Consider the following 24,982-nt stretch of genomic DNA (forward strand, 5'->3'; position numbering starts at 1 on the left):
GGAATAAAAACATAATATGAGAAGTACAAAAAAAAATTTAGGAGCAATACAGTAGTTATACCTCAACTGGATTTCAGATTATTTCTAAAGACATATCACAAAGCTGAACTCTTTGTTTATGCTGTTTCAATGGAGTTCCTCTATATTTATGCAGAGAAAGGTAGAAAGCATTTGTTGTAATGGCAAATGAAGGCTTGTAACAATGGAAAATGTTTCTTACTTTTAAATTTCAGATATACCTCATTTATTTGCAAATGTAAGAAACATGATTCGTCTTTATACTGTGTGTGTTCTTGTGTGTGTGTACATATAGAATACACAACTTTACTTATGCACATATATGCTAACAGTCAACATAATAATTTATATAAATGACACACATGCACCAAATATAGATGACCAGTGATTGGTTTGAACTTTTAGGCTATTACTGGGAAAATAACTCCATAAGAAGTATTCTCAAAAGGAGTTTAGGTGCTCAGCACTGCTTTCAGGTAGAAAATTTAGTTAAATGATCTTGTTTAATTTATTGATAATTGAATTTGCTATTAGTTCATAAAGAATTGCAGATTGTGGTGGCATTTTTACCCATAGAATCCCAGAATGCCAGAATCAATTAGGCTGAAAAAGACCTCTAAGATTATGAGACCTCTGAGATGTGACTGGTTATATCCAGTTTCTAACAAAGAAAAGAGGTCTTCATTATATCAAATTCAAGCTGTAAACACAGAGACACAGACACAGACACAGACACAGACACAGACACAAATTCCTCTATGCACTATCAGCCCATTAAATTTTGACACATTTCAGAATCATACAGGTGCAGGATAAATCTAAAAAAGCCTATTAAATGCTGTAGTTTGTTGTTTGTTTTGAAAACAGCATATTTAATAAAATTTATTTAGGGAAAAATAATAACATTATTTTTGCTTAAATCAAAAGAAGGGGAGTTTTTGTCTCATCTTTCCAGCTTTTTAAAAGCAAACAGAACAAGAGTTTTAAAGAGGAAATTAAACACAATGCACAATGGACCTGCATAACCCCAAAAGAAAGAAACCCAAACAAATGCAAAACCCAAACTAGCTCAACAAAAAATTCCCAACGAAATGTGAATGCAGTTTTATCTGTAATAAAATTGCCATGTGCAAACAGTTCTGCAAAAAAACAAATACTAAAATAATGTATGGCAAGCAGGAAAGCTATCTCAGAATTGCTATATAAACAGCTTCTAAGAGCAGTTAATGTTTATCAATGGTACTATAAAACACAATGATAATTCTATAGAAAAATGCATTTAAAGTGTAACACATTTCTACCACAAGTACAAAAATTTCATGCATTATGATATGTACCATAAATCAATCACAGACACTTTCCATTATCCTGAAGCTCTTTATATGCCTGTATGTTTTGAGTTCCAGGCAGCAAGGGTATGTATTAAGAACAAATTTTATTGTTCAATCTCCAGCATCTAGACATTTTGGACTGCCAGTTAGCATGAAGGAGATCTATTGTGGAAATAGCACTGTTCATTTCAGCTGCTATGGCCACACAAGACCTTAAAAGAGATAAGCAGAAATTATCTTTTCTGCAAACTTCAGGTCAACCAAAGAATAAGTGGACAGGGGACATGCTTTATTTAGAAGCATGTTACTGCTAAATATAAGTGATCATAGCAATTCATGATGTAGAATTTAAAAATATAAATTTTGATGTCAAATGAATAGCAATATGTGTTTATTTAGATGACTAACTGTATGGAAATCTGATTAGAAATAAAAGGAGCAGGGTTTCCAAAGTCTATTACAGAAAAGTGGTGAAAACATGGAGTACTACCTTCAAAAGATCTGCTTAAGCAGTTACAGAGAATATCAAGGTAAGAAAAACAGGTTCTAATACAAAGTTATTATTGTCAATGACTAGGAATGTAAACTGAAATGCTGCTATCTGCTCAGACAAGCTAAATAAGCTCAAATTCTATGCTGGCTGTGCCCATTTTTGTAAGCAATAACTCATAATAACCTGTTTTGCTACCAACTGTGAACACTTGTGTAAAAAATTATTAAAATAATAGGAAATATTTGAATTCACGTTCACCATCTCAAGGGCTATCAGCTCTAAAGCTTTTTATTAGATCAATAAATACAGTGGCATTTAGAAAAACCATTTCATTTCCTACATCAAGCATAAAGATGGATGCTTGTGTCTAGCCCCAGACTTTTTGAACTGATTGTCATGCACCATATATTGTCTTGTAGAACATCATCATGTTATTTTAAGTCACTGGATAATATTTAATAAAGCATCTAACTTCTAAAATTTTTGGTAGGCATACCACAAGCACATTTGTACACCTATCTTTGAGAACAAATCCAAAGCCTTAGAAATGGATTTATAGTAGAAGGAAATATCTGCTCTTTTGAAAAGAAAAAATTCAAATCTCATGTATTTTCTGTCTGGGAGATTTCTAATATATCTTTCAGTCCTGTATAAAAACAGCAGCACCAACTCATTCAGGCAGGCAATTTAATTTGGCTTAATAGGTACTTTCATTTTATGCATTGCAGCATGCAGTTTCTTTGCTTCACATTAGAAAAACTCTGTTTCTTATTTCAATGGAAAACCAATCCTGGTAGTGTCCCAGTATTCACAAAAGTAATGGCTTTTTCTTTCTTTCAAACATTAAGTAAAGTTGATATATAAAATTGTAAGAGCATTTTTTGTCATCTTTCTCAATGTTCTTTCTCCTATAGCAAGTGTACATCACATATTAAGCTTTAAAGCATGATAGTCTAACCAGATTAAACTGGAAAGAGTGATAAATAACGCATTTTAGCCTACTTCTGGTCTGGCCTGGTTTGAATATTTATACAATATATCTTAAATCAGGAAATATGCATGTATATTTAAATTCATCAGAAGTTTTCATACTGGCAGGTGTTGAACATTATTTTAGAAATGTATGCAAAATAATGGTGGTTTTATCTTTTTGTTTTCTTGCTTTTAAACTGTCATATAATGTCTCTGGTTTTCTGTAGTTAATAATTTAAAATATGTTATGAGATACAACCCATCTATACTAGCTGGAGCAAGCACAGCTTGTCAAGTTGACTACTTAATATATGTTAGATAAATTAAGATAGTAGTATACCATTGATCCAGTGCAGAGAGTTTAGAACTTTGTAATCCAGAATTTTTTTTATGCCCTCAGGCATTCTCAGGAAAGGAAAATTCTGCTTTCCCTTTCATCTCTATGCATGCTGAGACAGGCATATCTCTGTGTGACTCCTGAAAATAGACTTTGTCTTCACATTTAAATGTGATAAAAATGTTACAGGAGAATGAAAAAGGTTTTGAATGTTCCATGCTTAATCTCGCCACTTTGCTTCCTTATTTTTGAACTTCTCATCCTGAAGTTTGTATATGTTCAAATCTGTTGAATGTCCTGTATGTATTTGTTACATACACTTTAGGTACAGTTTTCATAGGTGAAGGTGTCACATTTTTAGTACTCTGAGTGATATTCCTCACTGACAATATTATCACCAGGAACTGCTGCCATGAGATGAAAAGTGACTGTTAAAACACTGTTAAAACTCACATTATGTAATAAAAAATTCTTAGATTTTTCCATAAGAGAATTCAGGAATAGACTTTCAGTGAAGTTTTGGAACTGCTTTGCCTTGTTCCATTTTTTTCTTCACTAGTTTTTCCCCTGTTCCCTGCACTCCTGGAATACATGTCCCTAGTACCTCTGCTGTAAAAGAAAAAAAAGTCAATGCCAAGATGAAAGAGTTGGAGATAGGAGAAGTGGAGACTTTTCCCTGTTTTCAGACTGGGTTTTGTGCCAGAAACAGTTATTTGTACCATGACTAGGTTGCAGACAGCATTCAGAATTGCCAAGAAGAGTCTGCTCTTGTGGGATATTTGAAATTGTCAAGAAGAACTTGGTCTTGTAGGATATTGGAACCCAACAGGATACAGATGTGTTGTGTGCTCTAAGAGACCTGAGTTCTGTTCATGTATCCAGCTGTATCTGGATCTCTTCACTAGCATACTTGCTGCTGAATGGATGGCAAAAAAGTCACTGATTCAGCTTGAAAAGAAAGAAATTTAAAAAAGACTGGTTTTGAAGCTCAGAAGTTCTAGCAGTGACTCCTAGCAGCGGACACCTTTGTAATCAGCTATCCCCCATGACCAGACCCATGAAAAGCAGAGATGTAAGAGCAGAACAAACAATTTGCAGGCATGCAGGCTTATGCCTTTGACTGCTGCAATATAGCCCACTGCAATAGCTATGTGGTGCACATCCCAAATGAGACATGAATTTAGAGAAGATGTGACCCACTCCTGATATATCCACCTATCTCCAGGGCTGCTGAGCAAGAGCTTATGGAAAAGTCTTTAAAAGATTCATTTCCTGCATCTCCATGATTTGGAGACTTTTTCCTAGCATATTTATTGGTCATTAACCTACCATAAAAAGACCCTAGGAGGAGCAGGAATGTCTTTCCAAGGCTTTAATTTTTCTCTCCTGCGTAGCGCTTACCTGAAGGAACATTATCATTTAATCTGGAAACGTAGCATGCAAACTGCCAGAAGCTACATTTTGACTAGTGAAAGATGAACCTCAAAGGCCTGAAAATTCTTTTCACTCAGACAATGTCTAAATGGCAGTATTGTTATTTAAATATCTTCAATCCATACATTTGAGATGGAAATTTCCCTACTTTGTATTACACATTCTCATAAAGTTTCCCAGTAAAATGGGAAAAACAGAAAAAGATTTAGATGTACTTTTAAGTTTCAATTTTCACATCAGTGTGCTTAACCCTTATTTTAACATCCAATTTTTTTTCACCCTGGAAATAAAATCCTGCAAATTAAAAATATAGCAGAAAACCAGAAACACACATTAGTTAAAAACTGAGTATTGGAAAACTTTGCCAGTTGAAAAGGTCTTTGAAAAGTCACTTTTCTGCTATTTGCTGTTTGGAGCTAAATTATGAAATCCTGTGGTTTGAAGTAAAATATGTCTGTGCATATTTTTTTTTTTCATTTTTAAATGAAGTCATGGCTATGCTCTTAAACACAACTAAAGCATAAATTCCTGACTGCCAGTAGAGATGTCATGAATATTCACACATGTACATCTAGCTACGCCAGCTGTGAGGTTAAATCTCCTTCACTGATAAAGAAATTTTATACTGGGGCTCATGATGAGAGGCTAACCTCTAGATAGGTGATGTAAATCTGCCTATGACATAGGTCTAGTGCTACTTTCACTAGTCATTATAATTTTGTGGGGTAATATTGTAGAAGAGGGGTCTCAAATTCCTTAATCCTGGGGATCATGTGTTTCGTCTGTCCTTTTATACTTGCAAACACTTCATTTGAAGTTGAATGTAGGAAAAATAATTCCCTAGATAGTGAAAAAAACCCTTATATTCAGCAGTTCACATAGTGGAAATTTCTGAGTGTCCACTTTGCTTTCTAATGGACTATTTTAATATACATAATTTAGGTGTTTCTATTCCTACCTTTGCCTGCTACTTGCACGTTATGGCAAAAAAATAATCTCCTTTATATCTGTGACATGATTTGGCAGCCATCTTTTATCAGTTTGGATCACAGCTTTAAATAAATATGATTCTTTAAAGAAAAATCTCCCTTCCTCTTTAAAAAAGGTCAATAAAATTGTAGAGGGGGGAAACAGCCATCTCAGAATCTTGTCTCAGATGGGGAGTTAAAATAATCTGAATAATAAACTAATTACTCAAGTTGCTTGTGGACAAACACACACGGTTTCTGCTCAGGACATCTAGGAAGTCAGTCCCTGACTAAATTTCATTACAGTCTCAGACAAGTAAAATTAGGGTAAAGCTTCATATGGTAGAAAATGATATGACTTGAAGTGTTCTTTGGATTAAATATTTATCAGCCACAGTCTTCAAGTATCTAAACAGTAACAATCTTCATAAAGGTGTTCTGCATGAGATCCCTGTGTGGCTATGTTGGCTGTCCCCAAAACTTCTCTACTCTCTGCTGTCTGTCTCAACATGGCCATAGCTGTGAATCATATTTCATGACACCTGGCTGGCCCTTTGAACTTTAAAGTGAATTTGGAAGTCCAGATGTATTTCTACATTTCCATCTAAAAGCTGTGTGTCTTAAAATTCATGAAGTATGTGATGCATTGTCCTAATAGGTTCCTGAGTCTTAGATGGAAAAATATTTACCATGCTGCTGGAAGCTACTAGCTTTCTATATTTTGAAATATTTCTTAGCTAGAAGATATTTTTCTTGAAGGATTATGAAGACTTTTCTTTAACATGGGGGCATCATGGCCCCATATTGATCAAGAGTTAATAAACCATGCAAACAAGAAGGGAGTGTTATGACTTTACATTCCTGCTTTTTCAAGGTAACAAAATGAACTTCAACAGTTACAGAACATTTTCCTAAACTGCCTTTACCTTTACACATATAACTAACAGCTACATTTTAAAAACTTAACATTTTTTCTTATATTTTACATTAACATGCTTTATTAAGCATATTTTTTCAGCTGATACCTTTATATATCTTCTCCTCTGTCCTAATTTTTTTTTCTAAAGAAAAAGAAAATCTTATTTCTTTGCATTGAGTACAATTTCCTGAGTAAAATTCCAGAAAGAATTTTAAACTCAGCTATAAAATTTCCAAGTATCTTCAGGTTTTTTAGCAATGGAATAGCTATTTTAGTCCTAATACTACTAGTTGCTCTGTCCAAAATTTTGGCATAATCTTTTTCCTGGCCATCATTTCTTTGATACCCTGAAGTGAAGACCTTTATTAGAAATGCTCTTCTCACAGAGCTTTTATTAGAACATGGAAGCTGGATTCTATGCGGTGCTATATCTACAGCTAATGACACAGCTCACAAATCAAAGCCATATTTTTTTCTGTATTGACCTGCTGCCCAGTGGACAGATTTTCATTTTACTGCATCCTTGAGATGTCATGAAGTAGAGCTTTATGACTGGCCATTTTCTGATGCAGGTTCCTATTTTCTGCTTCTCACTGAAGTCCCTTCTCTCTTTTCACAGGCATGGGGCAGAGTTCTGCCATGCCTCTCAAGCTGAAGCTAATGAATAGAAAGAAACCAGAAACCAGCCATGGTCACTTCTATTGACCCTTGAGTCTTGGCGACAGCAGTCCCAGCACAAGGGGCACAACTTTACTGATATTTTCTCTGATGTCCTTATAGCAATGACAGACTATTGGGGGAAGAAACGACCAGGCTGTAGCAAGTGTCCAAGCCTCAACACAATCTGGATGCAAACCAGAACCCAGATCTCAAGATACTAATGGCAGTGATGGATTAATATAATTTCTCATCTTTGTTGACCTCTATGCAACATTTGATGCTGACAGTGACCATGAAAGATTACTGAAGGAAATGGCAAGGCTGCATAATGAATATATCAAAATGGTCTAATGTCTCTGGGTAAACGCATCTTTAAGAAGGTGACAGGAAATGTCAAGTTTGTCTCCTGAAAAACTGTAATTTCACAACTGTAATTTCTTTTTTTGGACCTACTCAACATCCACAAATAGATCCTAAAAATGCTAGAATTATCGTGAGTTTAGTGCAGCAACACAGCTCTCATCATGTGTACCTTCACCAGAAAGAGCAAGATGGGGTCAAACATTGGCCAAGTACAGCTATTGGACGAGGACTAGTAGTGCCTGAATGAAGAAAATGAACCCATACAAGGCAGAGATTGTGCTGGGGCAAATCAAAATAAACCAAATTTTAAAATAAATTTTGGGAATTTACAACCTCATATCTGAAAATATTTTTTGTTAAATGGAGTTCAGTAGAGCAAAGTAGTGTCAAAGTGATTTCAAAAAGACCAAAGACCTACCTAGTTTGTGCCTGAGATTTTCCACAAGATCCTGTTTTGTGATGAAGCAGTGAAAAGTAACTCTTCTTAACTTTCAAATTCTTAGTTTTTAGTATTTAAAATCCTCATGTACTGTAACTTGAATATGTTAGAGAGAAGAAAAAAGGAGAAGGGACAGAAAGAGATTTTTGTATTTTTAAAATTTTTTACAAAGGTGGATAAATAAAACTTACAAAATTGCTAATATCCCTATGAACCATTACCTGTCTTAAAATATTCAGAGCTTTTGCCATTGACTAATTAATTACAAAGTTATTACACCAGTTTCCTGCACAAGGGCCAGAAATGGATATGTTTACCTCTGTATGTAGGTACGTGTAACCTAGGTTTAAAATGAGTTTTAAAATTATTAAGAGTATAATAACTATACTTCAACTTCTATATATTGTCAAAAACACTGTTTTTACCTCAGATGCTCTGGGTTTCCTTCTGCAGTCTCTTCCTACTCACTCCATTCACAGTTACCTATTTTCTTGAGCCAACCGGCTACAGCCTCTTAGTGCATACAAGGGACACCAGCTGCCTTCTTAGGCATCTGACTCTCAGTTATTCCTCTTGCTACCTCAGTGCAACTCTTAAATCCTCTCTTTGAAGCAAGGATGTTGATTGCCATGCTGCTTTTGTCCAGTCTGGTGCTGAGAAAAAAAGGAACAAAAGTATGCTTAAGTCACTATTGTATTGAGCCCTTGCTCCTACTTTTCTTGCCTCCATGTGAAAATCCCCTCAATGTGCAGCAATTGAAGTTTAGTGCCTGCAGGAACTGAGTGAGAAAGTGGGCCACAGCTCTGTCTGTGGATCAGCACATAACACAGAGCCTGGGAACAGGCAGTTCAACCTTTAACTGGTGCAAATCGCTTAGCAGCTGAGACAGGACATACGTGTGAACACTTGCACTTTAGAGCAAGGCAGATCCAAACACGGTGGAATTATTAAAAGTCAGAGATTTTGTTCAAGGGCCATTTAAACAACTCTTCTTGGAAATGACCTTTCTTCTTTGTTTTCTTCTTTCCCACTTTGCTCATCAGAAGAAACAAAGACGCAGATGCATCTCTTCCAAACAACAGATGGCAAGCCTTTGATCCAAAACACAAATGCCCCAAACTATGGTAATAAAATTGTTAATAGAATTCTTTTAAGCAAAGGAAAAGAACATTTTGCTTTTTTTTTAAAAAAAGGTGGTATGTGTGTGTGAAAATAAAAATATCAACCTGAGATTGTCTGGGAAAGGCAAGGCATATCAAGGTGGTTCAGAAATTAGCTGTTAGATGACCCTATTTATTCTACCAAAATATTAATAAAATGGATGATCAGGGGTGAAAGAAGCACAAGGAAAAATTAAATTGTTAAAAAGATGCAAATTAAATTGTTAAAAAGCATTAAAAAATTAAATTGTTAAAAAGCATCTTTTATGATAGCTTTCATCAGTACTGAAACAATTAATGTGATACTACATCTATGTCTTTTATTGCCTAATCTTGGATCTTATTTTTGTTCTAAAAATATATTACTTAATAAATAAAACACAGATTTTTATAATTTTTAATCATAAGTACGCAAATTAGCCTAAGTCTTTGTGCCATGGGATGAAACAGTGCTCAAAAATAATCCAGAGCTTGTTTTCTTTCTCTTATGAACAAAAATTTTGGCAAGACAAGACAAAATTAATCAGGTTGCAAAGAAAAAAACATTTTAGGGATGTTGCATTTTTTTAAAATCTTGCAGTCCAGTAATGCAATCAATTAGTAGCAATGCCAAGTCTTTATCCAATCAACACCAGTAGCTGTATTACTTAGTAAGCATGAGTACATCTTTTCATAATAGATTATTTTCAGAATATTTTATCAAATGGATTTCCACTTACTTTGATAGATTTTTTTAGACAACATCCTGTCCTCACTGTAAATGCTGAATTTGTAAATTGACTTTAATTCCACATCGCCACTATAGTCAGTAGAACAAAATATCCCATTTTAAAGGGAATTCAGAAGAGATGTGACAAGACCTTTGATAAAATGTAAATAATAAACAAGGAAGGAAGTGATAGCACCAGAAGAAGATGACATGGTGAACATATTGATGCATGTGGCAGTCTCACGTAAGACTCATGTCAAAGTAAGAAAGAAGTCTGTGGAATAGTGAAGATTGTCAATCACTTTTGTAGTTGTCAGTTTAAAGAACAGTCCAAAAATTTATTTGAAGAAAAAAATTGGAGTATGCATTGATGTTGCAACTGAAAATAATGTGTTATAATCCTCTACTTAAATTTAAAATAACTCTTGAGATTAGTGAAGAAAGCCAAAATTGTATTCAGTAGAGTGTTCTGTAGTCTTCTGTACAGGAAAGAATTTCTTTGACATTAAAGCAGGAAAAAAATTGATTTGAAAAAGAAACTATTGGTTATCATTACAGACAATGATGAGCTGTAGTGTGTATATGGATACACATAGAAAAATAGCTCCACGATATGTAAGCACAATCACAATTGTTTTTTTTTCATTGTTGTTTTGTGGGTTTTGCTTTCTAAAGAGAGAAGAGTGGGGGGCAAGGGAGAGGGGGAAGACCCAAACAACAAGGAGTTTGAAGAAGTTAATTAATTTCTAATTTGGAAAATTTGAGAAAGTAAAGAATGAATAGAAAATCTTTGTTCGTTAGTATTTATTTTTATATTGCACATAATTGACCATTAAAACAAAAATCATTGAAGGGTATAATGGAAAGCCATTATACCCTGAGATATATTATGCCACAGATCTCTAGCTCCTCCAGGGTCATTCTTAGTGAATCATCTGCCTTCCCACTTCAGAAATTCCTGTCTGACTGAAATGGCTGCTGCGTATTGGGGAGCAAGTCCTGTTCTTAAGGGCCTGAGTTCTCTCACTTCTCAGGGCTGCAGCATGCATTGCACTGTGAGCAGGTCTTCTGGGGGAGCAGCATAAGTCATTTGCCCAGAAAGTGTTGTTAGCAAAAAAGTGAACCCCTTTTTCTATGGAAATAAGGAAAGGAGAAGCTGCACATCCTATCAGTAGTCAAACTTCTAGCACAGTCAATGAGCCCTTCCTGTTACTCAATGTCGCCTGTAGTCATGCAGCCAGACTGTTGTCCTGTCAAATGTAAACAGTAGCTCCTTTACAGTCAGGTGTCGAATTTATTCCTTTTCTTCCTATTTCCTCTTTAATAAATTTTTCCAGATGAAAAATCCTTAATTATTTTCAGAGACAAATGGCTTGAGGAAATGGCATGACAGAATTAACTCCTTAGGGGTAACATTGGTTCATAAACCAAAGAAGCCTATGAAATATTCCAGCCAGAACATTTCAGGGACTTCCCTGCCTTCTTTCTGGTGCTGGGGGCCATTGCCAGCATTACCCCTTGAAGCCATCAGTCCCCAGGCTAAGCCGGCCCCATCTCTCAGCTTTTCTTTGAGGGAGAAAGAGCTCCAGTCCCAGTTTAGGGACCCACAATGAACTCAGTCCAGTCTGTCTGTGTGTCTGAAACCATTGTGTTCTCTGCCCACCCAGGATTCCTGCTACCACCACCAGCACTCCCTATCCTCCTGACCAATTAAATTTCAATCAACTGTGACGCCACAATAGCATTTCAACAACACAAGTGTCTTGTAAAATGGAGAGAGGATTTTTTCTCTTCTGTGTTTGAATAAAAGCACAGTAATTCTAGTCTTAATTGTATTAATTTTTTTTCTGATGATTTTTGGAGTAACCTCGAAGTATTTGCAAATGTTAATGAAGTTAATATTTATTTTGATATTTTAGATGATAGCTTTGCAACCTAAATGTGCTCTGATCCAGAAGTTGCTCTTTCCCGCTATTACACATAATTGCATATTACTTTGCATTCACAGGAAATTTGAATAAGAATATTTTAGCAAACCAAGATGAAGATTAAGGCATGTAAATAATATTATCCCCAAGATAAAACAACACACATATCAGTGCAGTTATGGAGAGATAATACTGTACAGACAGTGAAGTCTGAGATTAATTCACTTTGTCCGGCAAAATAGTTAGATCTTAGAAAAGCGCAATTTTTGTTTATTTTTTATTTATGTAATTTTATTTATAAATATATCATTCTTGGAAATTACAACAAATGCTGTAAAAGCATCAAACAACTTCCTTGCTTTTTTCATGGCTGGGAATTCAGTCTGGCCACATCTATGCTGAAAGTTTTTACTTAGGTGTATACCACCTCTTGGGTTGTACAGTCTGAAAAACTGGCGAAGAAAAAGCTCTCCTACTAGAAACAAAACCTGATCAACTTTGCCAGGAAGAATCCAGAAAATGAAGGGGCAGGGGCAGAGGCAGGTGAGATAGAGCAAATGAGCCAAGAATCTCTGGAATCCTGCTTGCTGGTGACAAGGAGAAGGCTAGTGACAACAGGAGGCCAAGCCAGCCTTCCCTAAACAAGATCTCCAGGGCTGAAAGTACTCTGGGTTGCCTGCCCATGTGCTCCCTGCTTTGGTGGTTAAGGGCAGAAAAGCACTTCCCGTTCTGTCCCAAGATAAAATCAAAGCAAAGGTCTTACAAGGAGGAGGTCAGCAGCAAACAAAGTGCAGCTCCTTCCATCGCTCTGGGGCATCCCAGCAGTAGCACTGAAATAATAGAAGGAAAACTCAGAGGCTTCCTGAATTCATCATACATATCTGTGCAAGGCTGAGATACAGCTGCACTAAGATGGTGATGTATGGTTGATCTGGTGAAATTTTGAGTGGTTGGGGAGGACTTCATAAAAATAAAGAAATCAAGCATAAACATTCATTATCATATTTTTTATACCAACTGTAATAAAAGACTCTAAACCACAAATTTTATGTTTACAAGATACGAGGTAATAGAGAAAATCAATACGTAAAAGTCAAATATATTCTTTATTTTTGAAAATTGTGGTATTATTTATATATAAGCACACTCACATGGGAGGTCATAGTAACCATCCTCTAAAGGGTTGTTTTTAAAAAAAAATTGCATTCTTTTTCAGTTTTTGATTAATGTGCAATATAAAAATTTCTAATAAACAACTTATTGCAACATAAATCTAGTCCAGTTGTATTTATGCAGCTTGAAAATGAAAGTTTTGACTGGGTTCTCTTTTTAGAATTAGAAAATAGTGTTTGCAATGACAGCTCTGCTATCTAATCTATTCTATTCCTGTTCTCTTTTTTCTTTTTGTGTTTTTTTTTCTACCTGCGCACACCAGAGAGCGATATCAGAAAATATGACATTTGCAATAATGCTTTCAAAGAAAACTAATTCCTATGGGACAGATATTAAATGTGTTGTAAATATTGGTAACAAAAGCATTCAATATGTGTGCTACTCAAAGTGAAGTTCTCATTGGGCAATGTATGCCAAATGTACTTCACTTGGGTTAAAAGATATATATGGTCTTATGCCATTCATCAGTGCAACATTTTAAAATTACCTGCTCCTAAGAGCCTGGAAATTGTCTAAGCAAGGAAAAAAGAAATTGCATCTGATAAAATCATAAATGTTTTCTCCATCATTGCTGAAACTCTAATTTTCTTGTTTATTGCTTGAGTTGATAAAACAAATAAAAGGAATCTAGGAGAGATTTCTTTAATATGCAAAATGAATTTCAATGTTCTATCCCGCTGGTATTTTTATGGAAAACCTGACTCGATGCTACACATGGAACAGAAAAATCTGCATTTAGATGGAAATATTATGAAATGCATGATATGGTACAAAGTAAGTCTTTTAATGGAGATAGCAAAGTGTTGCATTACATGGTTGAGTGGAAAGACAGCATGCATACAGACTTTTATGTCCAGCTGCCCTGATTTGCCCAAGAAAGCTCACTATTTGAATTTGAACCTAATACAGGGGAAGAAAAAAACAGCCTCAAAAATAAGCAGAGAAATGAATAGTTCTCTTATCAAGTAGAATATTACGACCTGTGTGAGTCATCACAGTAAAAAAGGATGTTTTGAACTTGCATGTCAATTTTTCAAAGGCTCCTTAAGTGTTTTACAATCAAGAATTAATTAAGACTTTTAATACTTCCAGTTGCATAGACAAGGTGGTGTAATGAAGATTAAATTTATACCTATAGGTTTCAGCAACTATTTTAACCTCATTGTGATGGCTGGTTCAGTTTCCTTAGAAATGTGCTTGTGCAATTTCCTTTTATGTTTGGTTTTGTTAGTATAAATAAAACAAAGAATATATAATGCAGTTTGGGCACAACTGTGATTTATCAGTATGAGTTATTGATCGGTATCAAGGATCACAGCATATCTGAGGATCCAGAATTTTTAAGCTCTCAAATTCCATCAATGTTGTGATGATGTGGAACCACAGTTGTAGCTTATGTCAATGGACGGAGATCTTATTTTAATCAGGAATTTTGCCCACAAGTATATCTGCTTCCAGAAAATTTTAGGAGGATAGTCAAAAGTGGAGCACCAATAATTAAATAAATTTAAAATACAGGACAATATTGAAATTTTAGGTGACAGTTTTACACATGTATTTTCATGAGTTACATATATTTATTTTTTTAAATGTCAGGATAGGATTGTTCTACTACACAAAAATAATTTTGTAGCCGAGGTTGTGACCTCCTTTTTAATTACGAAATAGCTTCCACAGAAGAACCCTGCTTCTGACTGTGCTATGTGTAGCATTAGGCTGGAATACACTCTTACCAGCTTATTAATGCTCCCTTTTGTAATTCTGCATTTTTTCATGGAAGGAAGTAGTGAAATCCCCTCATACTTCCAGAGAAATGAAAACACTAGCCATGTTCTGACAAGCACACTTTTTTTTCCCCAAAGCTTTTCTTCTAGTCCTACTGAAGCTTAACCCATTAATGCCCTTGAATATTCATGCCAAAGTCCTCGCCCATGTTACTGTGCTGCTGACTGCGGTAACATTGGAAAGGGGATACATTTCCTCCCATAACTTTTATTGAAATGACAAAGAGTGACCTCAGGGTGTTTCTGTATGTCCTAGTGTTCCTTCTATAACATTTAAAATAATGGGGACACACTAGGTGATGTGGCCTCAGGCATGATGAGGGAGCTGTATCGCTCTGGGGGTTAATGGATGACTGTTTTTAGTTGAGTAATCAAATATAATACTGTGCTGCAGAACTCCAAGCAAGGCACATACTAATGGCTATTACTCTAATATGCTTTCAACCTTGAAGACATTTTAAAGACATTGCTTGTCACTTCATTGTTATATTGTTGCATTCTAAGAAATACATGTCAATTTTCTTTGACATGTTTTGGTGAAACAGAAAACAATTCTGACGATTTTTTTATTCAAACAAAGAACTGTTCCAATCAAATCTTCAAATGTAATGCTACTGTTAAAAAAGAATGATAGTAAGCAGAAATATAAGCTGAAAGCTCACATTACCATTAGTATGAAAGCCAATACAAATTAAAACTTAAAAAAATCTCCATATTATTTCATATTCATTGTGAAATAAATTAGTTTGTGTGTTTTCAATAGGATTCTGTTGAAAATATTTAGCCAGGTTCCAGATAAGAACTTCCCAGTGATGAAACTGGGAGGAGGAGAATGTAAGAAAAACATTTTCAGATCTATTTTGAAATCTCCAGTTAAAGAAGAGAATCAGATACTGTATTTGAATTCCCTTTATCACAGGCCTACTGGAAAACAGGCCTTCTGCAATTTTTAATTTAAATATTTTTGTAGTTATAATTTCTTTTTCTCTTTATTTTCATAATTAAATCTCTTTGTGGGGTTTTGTTTGCTTCTTTGTTTTTGTAAAACCTTAACTGCTTACATGAAATGTACACATGAACTATTGAAAAGGGAATGGAAAGAGAGGCATAAAGAGGACTAAAGCTAGGTAGTTCTTCTCCCAGTAAAAGTATGACATGGTGACAGCCAGTAGGACTCTCCCTGTGCTTACCATTACACATATATAAATAGTTCTTTCACTAGATCAAGACTGGAAATATTTTTGTGCAGCTACCATCATTATATATAAATGTATGTATGTATTTCCAGGACAGCTGTATTTCAGCATGTTGTAGCCGGCAGATAATAAAGTCAGAAAAGAATCATCTGACTTCTAGCAGTTCAGTGCCAGAGATATTTTTTGGCTCTCATGGAAGAATGAAATGCAAGACACGCAGAAATTGCAACACTCCTCCACTCCCCCTATTGACTCTAGGAGAGAAAGCAGGAAGATGCAAGCAATGGAAGAGATATGTCAGCTTTAATAAATACTGGCATTTTCAGCATAGCAGTCTGTCTCCCTGTCTACACCGTTGTAGAGTATGTCATTCAGGTCATTAATTTCATATTTTTACTTCTCCTCAACAGAAGGAATGACCCAAATCCTGTTTGTGTTAAGAGGAATCCAGTGAGAGTTTTCAGTGGGTTTAGAGCAAGGATCCTAAATGAATAGCAGTTTCCTTTGTGCCATTTGCCATATATGATTTATGATACTTCGTAATGAACAGTTCTTCAGCTCAGAAACTTTAGATGTACAAAGATGATTTATTTTCTTCCAGGACCAGGAAAAAAGCAGTTATGGTTACATTACCATAATCAGTTTCCTGGAGGTACATTATATTGAGGCCTTCTGGTATCTTTCATTACCTTTGTGATCTAGTATAAAATACCTCTTTTAAATCTTCAGGTTTATTGGTGATGAAGAAAGCTTTTTGCTATAACAAAGCAGTAAGATGCTCCACTACATTCAATCACTAAACCTGTTTCATAATATTTTCGATTCCTTCAAATACAGGAATTCAATAATAACTGAGACTTGGAAACTCAGCATTCTTTGATGGATTAATGATTGATAATTTTTCATGTTAATATTGACAACCTAAGACTGCAGGAATGCATTACTATTATTCATGTTCACAATCTGTCATAATATCCTAAGCAAACTTGCTTCACTTTCTTCTGTTTAATAGGCTGTAAGGTATTGAACAGGACTTACAGCATGATCATTTCCATGACTGATGTATTTCTGCTAAATAGCATACATTTGTCCTGCAGTCAGTGTTGCAGTTTTAGATGCTTTGCAAGGAAACCTGACATTCCACAAGTCAATCCATCATCTGGATTCTTGGGTTGCATGAATATGTCAGAAACCACAGCCATAACGGGGAAAATCAAATGTGCTGTGAGGGAAATGCATGAAAATGTTAAAAAGTTTTAAACCAGGTTGTAGTCACATTTTAATATCCAGCACACTATTTAGTGACTTCTGTAAAAGAACTTTTGTAAATTCAGAGCATGGCATATATTTCCATAAACACTCAGGGTCATTTAATTTTTTCACTATAAACACAAAAATTGCACAAAAATCCACTCTCTTCTTAAGTTTCTGGAATCACTGTTAAGTTTAAAGAGATTTGATTGCAGTGGTTAGTACCTTGATGAATGAATGATATTTCATATAGTCTAATTAATTTGATTTTCAATAACGTTCTAATTGAATTCATTCTCTTTTTCCTTGCAAAAATAGTTCTGAATATGAAATAAGCTCATTTAGCCAATTCACTAGAACAGGTGAATACTTCCATGAATTCCTCTAGACAAGAAAAATTTTAAGATTTTCCCTATGTGTGCACTTCTAATATGTAAGATCATGAACTTTCATTTTACCTTATGAAGCAACAAAGCTGAATTCAAGGCTGCTCAAAACCCTGAAGACCTACATATGTGTATGTGTATGAGTGTGTGCATGTACAAGTGTATGCATGAGGTTCTACTAAAATATTAATAATTTTAAAACTTTCATGAAGAAGGAGGTTGTTTGGGTTTTTACATACACATATCACTTGTTCAAATGCAAAGCTAACATATTTGGGTGTTTAAAAATTTTATATATGTCAACTGAACATTAACTTTTACTATTGATTCAAATTAATGAAAAAAGCTTGCTATTGAAATTAGTTTTGAAAAGAGAGTGTATATAGAAGTGGTAATTTTTTTTTCCTCCTCATACCTCTATTTTTCGCTAATTCTTTGTTTAATATGAAAGAATATAAGACTTTACTGATTCAAAATAAAGTAAAACCATACTAAGCACATTCTACAGCTCCAGAATCAATATTTGCATGTCATCTCTGGGTACTTTTGTGTGTGATTTTTCTTCACTTTCATTAGTAATGGAGATGCAGTGGTGACCTATTTATTTCAAAGATGTTTTGTGTTTTGTTCCTTGAAATACTGTGTATTAGCAACCTCTAATCTGTTTATGAGGTGTAGAAAAGATTTCACAGAAAATGTGCTGAAGCCTATTAACACTAATGCTAATGAAGCTTCATATGGTCAAGATATGAGTATTACAAGAGCTACAGAATTAAAATTATTTTCTAAGATAGAGAATTATGTGAGAATACCATCATACATATCAGAATACTATGTGTAATCACACATCATAATGCGTCATCAGTATAGTCCATAACACAGGCCAATTTTTTTTTTCATAAATCACTTGATATATTTTGTAATTTTTAAACTAAAAATTTCTACTAAGAGATTAAAATTCCTTCCTTTTTTGATAATGCAACTCTGTGCATTGTTCATTAAAAAAGAAAATATATTTCTAAATAATAATAACATATGAAACATAGTTCTGTTTGTTGGAACAGTGAAGCTCAACTATATTATCTAAGCACTGCAAAGAATTTCTTCCTATATTCCCATTTCTCATCCTCTTTCACACAAAATTTCACTTATTAAAACTATGAAAAATGCATACACATTTCAGTCATATTTAATTAGTCATCCTGCACTACTTGCAGGTAATTTAAATGCATATTCTTCATCTCCAGTCCTCTTAAAAAAATCCACTGAATTTCTTCACTTTAGATATATAAATACATTAGAAGAGTTTGAAGCAAGATAGAGATAAACCCCATATAATTTGGCACGTAATTAAGTACTTCACTAAATCACTACCTCAACTGCCAAAAAAATGGACCTTCAATGTGAACTTGAAAACTACACATATATCAGTTCCCTGTGCAAGGTTTGGTTTGCAGCACAAATCTAATTTAAACCCAATTTGTTTCCAGATGTAATCAAAAAGAAACCTAATTTCTCCCACCTCAATTCTATTGGAATCTTTTTCAATTCACTCTGTAAACTCAAAATTAAGATTTAGAGTTGGGCTTGTTTGCTTATAAGTCTGCTCGTATATTTATTTTTAATGGCACTCCTTTAAAAAGTGTATTATGTCTGTTTATGGTCTGCCTGCTTTTTCTGTCCTGTTATGGACTTCATCCAGGAAATAAATGTCAAATACAGGTTAAGAAGTATGTTTATTTTCTTTTCTGATATTTCCATTGACATTATGACCTAGAGACAGATGTCAGGCTGCACCCTCATAAGTGAATACCCATCTTTGTCCACTCCTACTCTCAATCTGCTTCCTGACCTAAGTCTCAAATCTCTGTCTGCCATGACTAAAATGTGCAGTGTCAATTTTATTCAGCTTGCTTTAGCATTGGCTGAATCCATTAGCAACAGAATATTTTCTAACAGTAAAGAAAACCTGCCAAACAACAAAAATAATCTATTCCAATATTTTGCCTTTGTGTAGGAATGGGATAAGGATGTTTAAAACTATGGAAGAACATTCACATGAAGGAAGATGGACCAGACTGAAGACCTTCAATCAGGTAAAGTAGGTGGAGAATACAAGATAGACTCATCAAATGAGAAAATCAGTTGGGGAAGTGAACAAGAACTAGGGAAATAATGAATGTTCTTATGTGTCAGGTATCATGTTCAAATACACCCAGCAACAGGGATGCACCTACACTAAATTTACACGTCTACATTTAGTTAAATTGCGGAACTCTTCACTACAGACAACTACAGATGCTTACATTTACCTTCAGAAATGAGTTAACCTAAAGATGTTTCCTCTGCAACACAAAGCCACTGGTATGTACATCACTCCATTCTTCCTGGGATTTATACTTTTCATCTAGCATTTGCTGTTAGTCATAGCTAAAGGTTAGACCTTTGGGTCTTTAGTCAAATGCACAGTTGTCTTAACTTGGGAAACTACTATAATACTCTTCTGGTCTTACTCTGAGGACTTTAATTCCAAGTATTACTTGGCAAGAAAATCTTTGTTGATTTAATAACTCATCAGAAAATAAAATTTGTGATATGCTTTGGAATTATTAAGATGAATTCTGAATTTATACACTTCCTTAATTCTTCTCATGTAAATACCCAAGTATTTAAACAAACGTAATGAATGCTGATGTAAGCCCAAAGAAAGGAATGTGTTTTGGCAACTATGTTGACTCTCTTCATACAATAACATAAAATTTGCTCTCACTGTGGGTCTTGTCTCTTCTAGTTCAGCTAGACTTCTGATGTATCTCTGGACACAAGTTCTTCTGTTCAACCTATATTTGTGAATAATATCAGCAGATTTCAAGTTAAAGGTCACTAATGACAATACCTTGCACTCTGTGTAAGTCTTAAGAGACTTCTTGCTGTGAAAGCATGAGATCAATATTTAGATCCATTTAAATGGATTTCAATGAATTAAGATTTCTAAAGCAAAGAAAAGGTAAGATAAAGATCAGGGCAATCCAGAGGGGAAATTTGCTGATGTTGTATGGGCTAGATTAGCACAAACACTGGAGAGACATGTTGCTCACTTTCTGGATAGATCATCTCCACAAAGACATGAAGGATTTAATGCCCTCCTGCCCCCTCAATCTTCTGCTGATTATGGAAATTTTCCTCTCTTGTAAAATTCATGCAATTCTCTGTTCCATGGAAACAAGGTTCCTAAGAGATATCCTGTCTTGAATTTTGTGAGGGTTTTTGACATAAGTCTCGCCCATACTATTCCACTAATTTAGTTGTATTTCTAAGGTAGAACTGATGACTCCAACAAAAAGTGTTACTAGATATGAATGCCAACTCTTCTTCCTTCTGGTCTTTTGTCAATTCTTCCCTCAGACAGCTTCACAGAAAATCTCGTGTTGAACATTGTTTATTTGTCTCTACATGTATATTTAGAATCTATGTTATAGTGTTGTTTCACAAAAGGGAAAAACAAAACCAAAACATTACCAACATATTAAACCTACTAAGTGGAGTTGCCAAAGGACTCCGAAAAAGACTGGCTACTTTTCTGAGTGAAAGCAAGATAGACAAGTTTCCTGGCAAAAGTCTAGGAACTTCAGAAACCAGGTCAATGCTCTAATTGCCTGAAAAACTCAGTTGTTATCCTGGACTAAATATGATTTTCTCAGATTCCTCATGTTAGCCTTGTAATTTTAGTTGATTACTTGCTATATTCATTTGATGATTTGATAATTTCACACATTGATTTATTGAATCACTCTTAATCATGTCCTTGATTGGATCATTGTATCATTCCATCCTTAATTAGCTTTGTAAATTCATAAATTAGTTCAGTAAAATGCTTGCTTGACTATGTGGCTGCTTATTTATCTTTTAAAAAATTAAATCTCTGAAAAATACAGACATTGCATCCATTCAATCACATTACACTTTGTGCCATCAACTCTGAGGATAAAGTTAATTTTAACTAAGAAATTAACAAACTCATTTTCCTGTGTTGGCAAATCAGTACTTAAGAAATCCTTTGTTTTATTGTCCTTGTGACTTCATATATCATGGACTATGTTGCAAACAGGTAAATAATTTACAAAAAATTGTAGAAATTGCAATAATGTCAGTACTTATCTGACTGAAATTATATTAAACTCTTCTGGTATGAACAAAAGAGACACCTCTCCAGTAACAAAAGAACAACAATAAAAACAACATGGCCCAAAAATAACCCAAGAAAGAGATTATGACCCACTTCACTTGCTGTGCAGGTAGAGGTAACAAGGTCATCAGTTTATCTATAATTTATTACTTCTTTAAAATTACAGAAACCTGTATAATACAAGTTGTTGTTTCCAAAGGTACTGTGTGAATGCTTCTGTTGAACAACTATTTCTTGTCCCACAGGCATCAGAGACAAATCTTTTATGTAGAACCATTCAGATTTTTTGTGAAGAATCAGTTGTAAAATATTAATGAAATGCAAAACGTTCACAGAATGTGACAATGGCAATAACATTTCAAAAGAAATACATATTTTTAAAGCATTTGCATAAAAGAATTTTTTTTAAAAATCTATTTTAAAAAATCCTTTAAACTTTTAATTTATGTAGTAGAAAATTTTTGAGTTAAATTATTAATAAAGCATAGCCATAATTTAATTTTAAGACATACTAATCTCCACTTTTATGCACAACTAACAAAGCATTTAGAACATTTGAGGATTAAAATCACCAGAAATACACTGTACTAATACCCTTTTCTTTTCAGTTATTTAATTTGTGTTTAATATCAAATAACAATATTTTCTTGTAAGAAAAAAAATGACCGTGTTTTGGAAAGTAAAATAGCACATGGGGAAATTTGTACTGAAACAGTATTCTCCAAGAGAAATAGAAAGACGAAATCATAGTTCCTCTATGATTTTGTTTACTGTTCTAACTTTGGAGTTGTTTTCCCTGTAGATCTGTACTACAATGTTTTTACTTACAATTTTGACTTATAAATAAGATGAAGTTTTTTTAAATTGATCTTAGATAAGTTCATCTCAAAACCCATAAGTTTAGCCCCTGGCACAATAAGAAAGCTCATAGTGAAAAAAGACAACACTCATATCCATTGCAGAAAAAGCCTGTAGGATGAGTGTTGATGGCAAAATGAAATTAAATTTCTGCTCAGCATAGGTCTTACACTATAGATGAGATTAATAAATAAAGACATAAGTGATCCATATTAATCCACTAATTATTTATCTTAGAAAACACAATTGTTTGCATTTCTTAACCTGCAAATATTTTCTAGTACATTAAAAATAGCTTGAATGTTAATTTTCACATTGCTGTCATGAGATCCAAGAGCTGATGCCTTCAATAACTTAGCAGTGCTTTTTCCACTTTCTTAACAGTGAGTGATTTTGCAACGGACTATTTTGTTCTCACCCAAGCTTCTCAGAAATTACTTTTGACATGGATCACTTTGCAATACATTTAATATTAGCCATTTGACCTTTACAGAATCATCAAGTTTTAAGTATTTAATTACTGTTCTCCTTGTGTCTAAGAAGTTATTCCTGTTAAAAGCCAAATTTAATACTTCTCTTAAAATAGGAGAATGTTTTCAAAAATGTTGGGTTGACATATATTCCAAAGTTTCAGAATAGCTCTCTCAAATTTCTCTGCCTTTTTCTTACTAGGTGACTTTCAGTGTAAGGATAGCACATTTGATTTTAATTCTGAATTCTTAAATTCCTTGCTTTTAAATATCCTTCATCATTCCTATTGAAAAAATCTATTCAAATGTTTATAATCTCTTGCATTTGAAACATTTCAGGATACAGCAAACATTTTCCATAACTTTTGAAAGCACCTTGTATCTTTCAATGTTCTGAAGCTGTATACCACAATCCAGTCATGAACTTGGAGAAACTAAAATCTTATTACAATTGATGGAATCAGTAGAAATATAACATTTTAACCACAATAAAAAGATCTACATTAAACAGATGCATATGTAATTCTAGAAGATTTATTTTAATGAAAAATATATTGAATTGTATTGGTAATTAAAAAATAAAATGTCATTCCTTTTGAAATACAAGCTTTTGGCAGTGAAAGGGTGTCAAAGATTTCTGACTTTCTCTTCCTATTCATCAAACTGCAATTTTCCAAAATTAGGACCTGAAAGTTATCACTCATAATCCCTTGTGCACTCAAAAGATTAGATTTTAAAAATTAGGTTCATAGCACCAAGAATTGCACAGCATTTCATGAGATTTTTGTGGCAGCCACTACCCACATACATGCAGCCAGCCAGCAGTAGCAGCTTGTATTCTAAATAAACCATGAGGGCAAATATTTTTTTTTCACTTATCCTTTACAAACAGTATTGACAATTTAGGGAATTAAGTAGACATTTATGGTATTTGAAGATATAATTGCTCTGTTTAACATTCAACAGAAAGCAGCAGCCATTACTCCTGAGGGAAAACCAATCATAGGTATGATTGTAGAGAAGCAGTGAGAACTGAATTAATTGAAAAACAGGAGGACTTGTAGGTAGGAGTAGGGAAAAAATGTAATAAATTAGTTTTCCTAAGACTTCACAAAGAATGAATCTAAAGAAATTATTACACACTCTAAGTTATGTATTTCCAGTATGAAATTTATGGGAGAAAATATTATCCCCTTACACTTCCCAAAGAAATGTCAACAAAGGTTATTTAGACTTGACAGTTTAATAAAAAAAAAAAAACAAACTCAAAAAGCAACTACCTTCAAAACCTGGCAAGATATGGAACCAATTAACACATCAAAAGTTCCTCCTTCAACATCCCTCAGCAAAATAAAGTATTTCCTGAACAAATTCACAGGGAATTTGAAGAATATTCCAAACTTTCTTACTTGTGCTTAAAAAATCCAATCCAATCCAATCCAATTCAATCCAATCCAATCCAATCCAATCCAATCCAATCCAATCCAAACCTTCTTTAAATACAATCTTTAGCTGGTATGAAAAAGCTGAAATACCCACTCTTTAATTTATTCTTTACCTTGCATAATTTTTTAACATATTTATTAGATACATTGATTAGAAGGAATATAATTTCAGCCTTCCCAAATCAGTGTGTTTTCCTTTAAAAACGTCATGAATTCAATCCTTATAATTTTGAAATCAGGTCAGCATCCATTTATTGGCATTTCTACTCACCTTTCAGATCCAGCAAAATAAAAACCTGAATGCTTACCATTCAGATGAATGTTGATTCTCATTTTCCCTTACCATGTTGCAATATTCTAATGTTTTCCAAAAGTTTGAAATCTGTACATTTATAAAAAATACTGGTTGATTTTTATCTTTGTAAAAAGGAAACTGTCTCCCAGCTTTTGGAGTGCTAAAAATTAGGTGATATGGGAGAAAAAAGAACAAGCTAGTAAGGAA

This window comes from Melozone crissalis, unplaced genomic scaffold, assembly GCF_028551555.1.
Source record: "Melozone crissalis strain CALT ecotype California unplaced genomic scaffold, PUWL_Pcris_2 ptg000027l_1, whole genome shotgun sequence".
Lineage (NCBI taxonomy): Eukaryota > Metazoa > Chordata > Aves > Passeriformes > Passerellidae > Melozone > Melozone crissalis.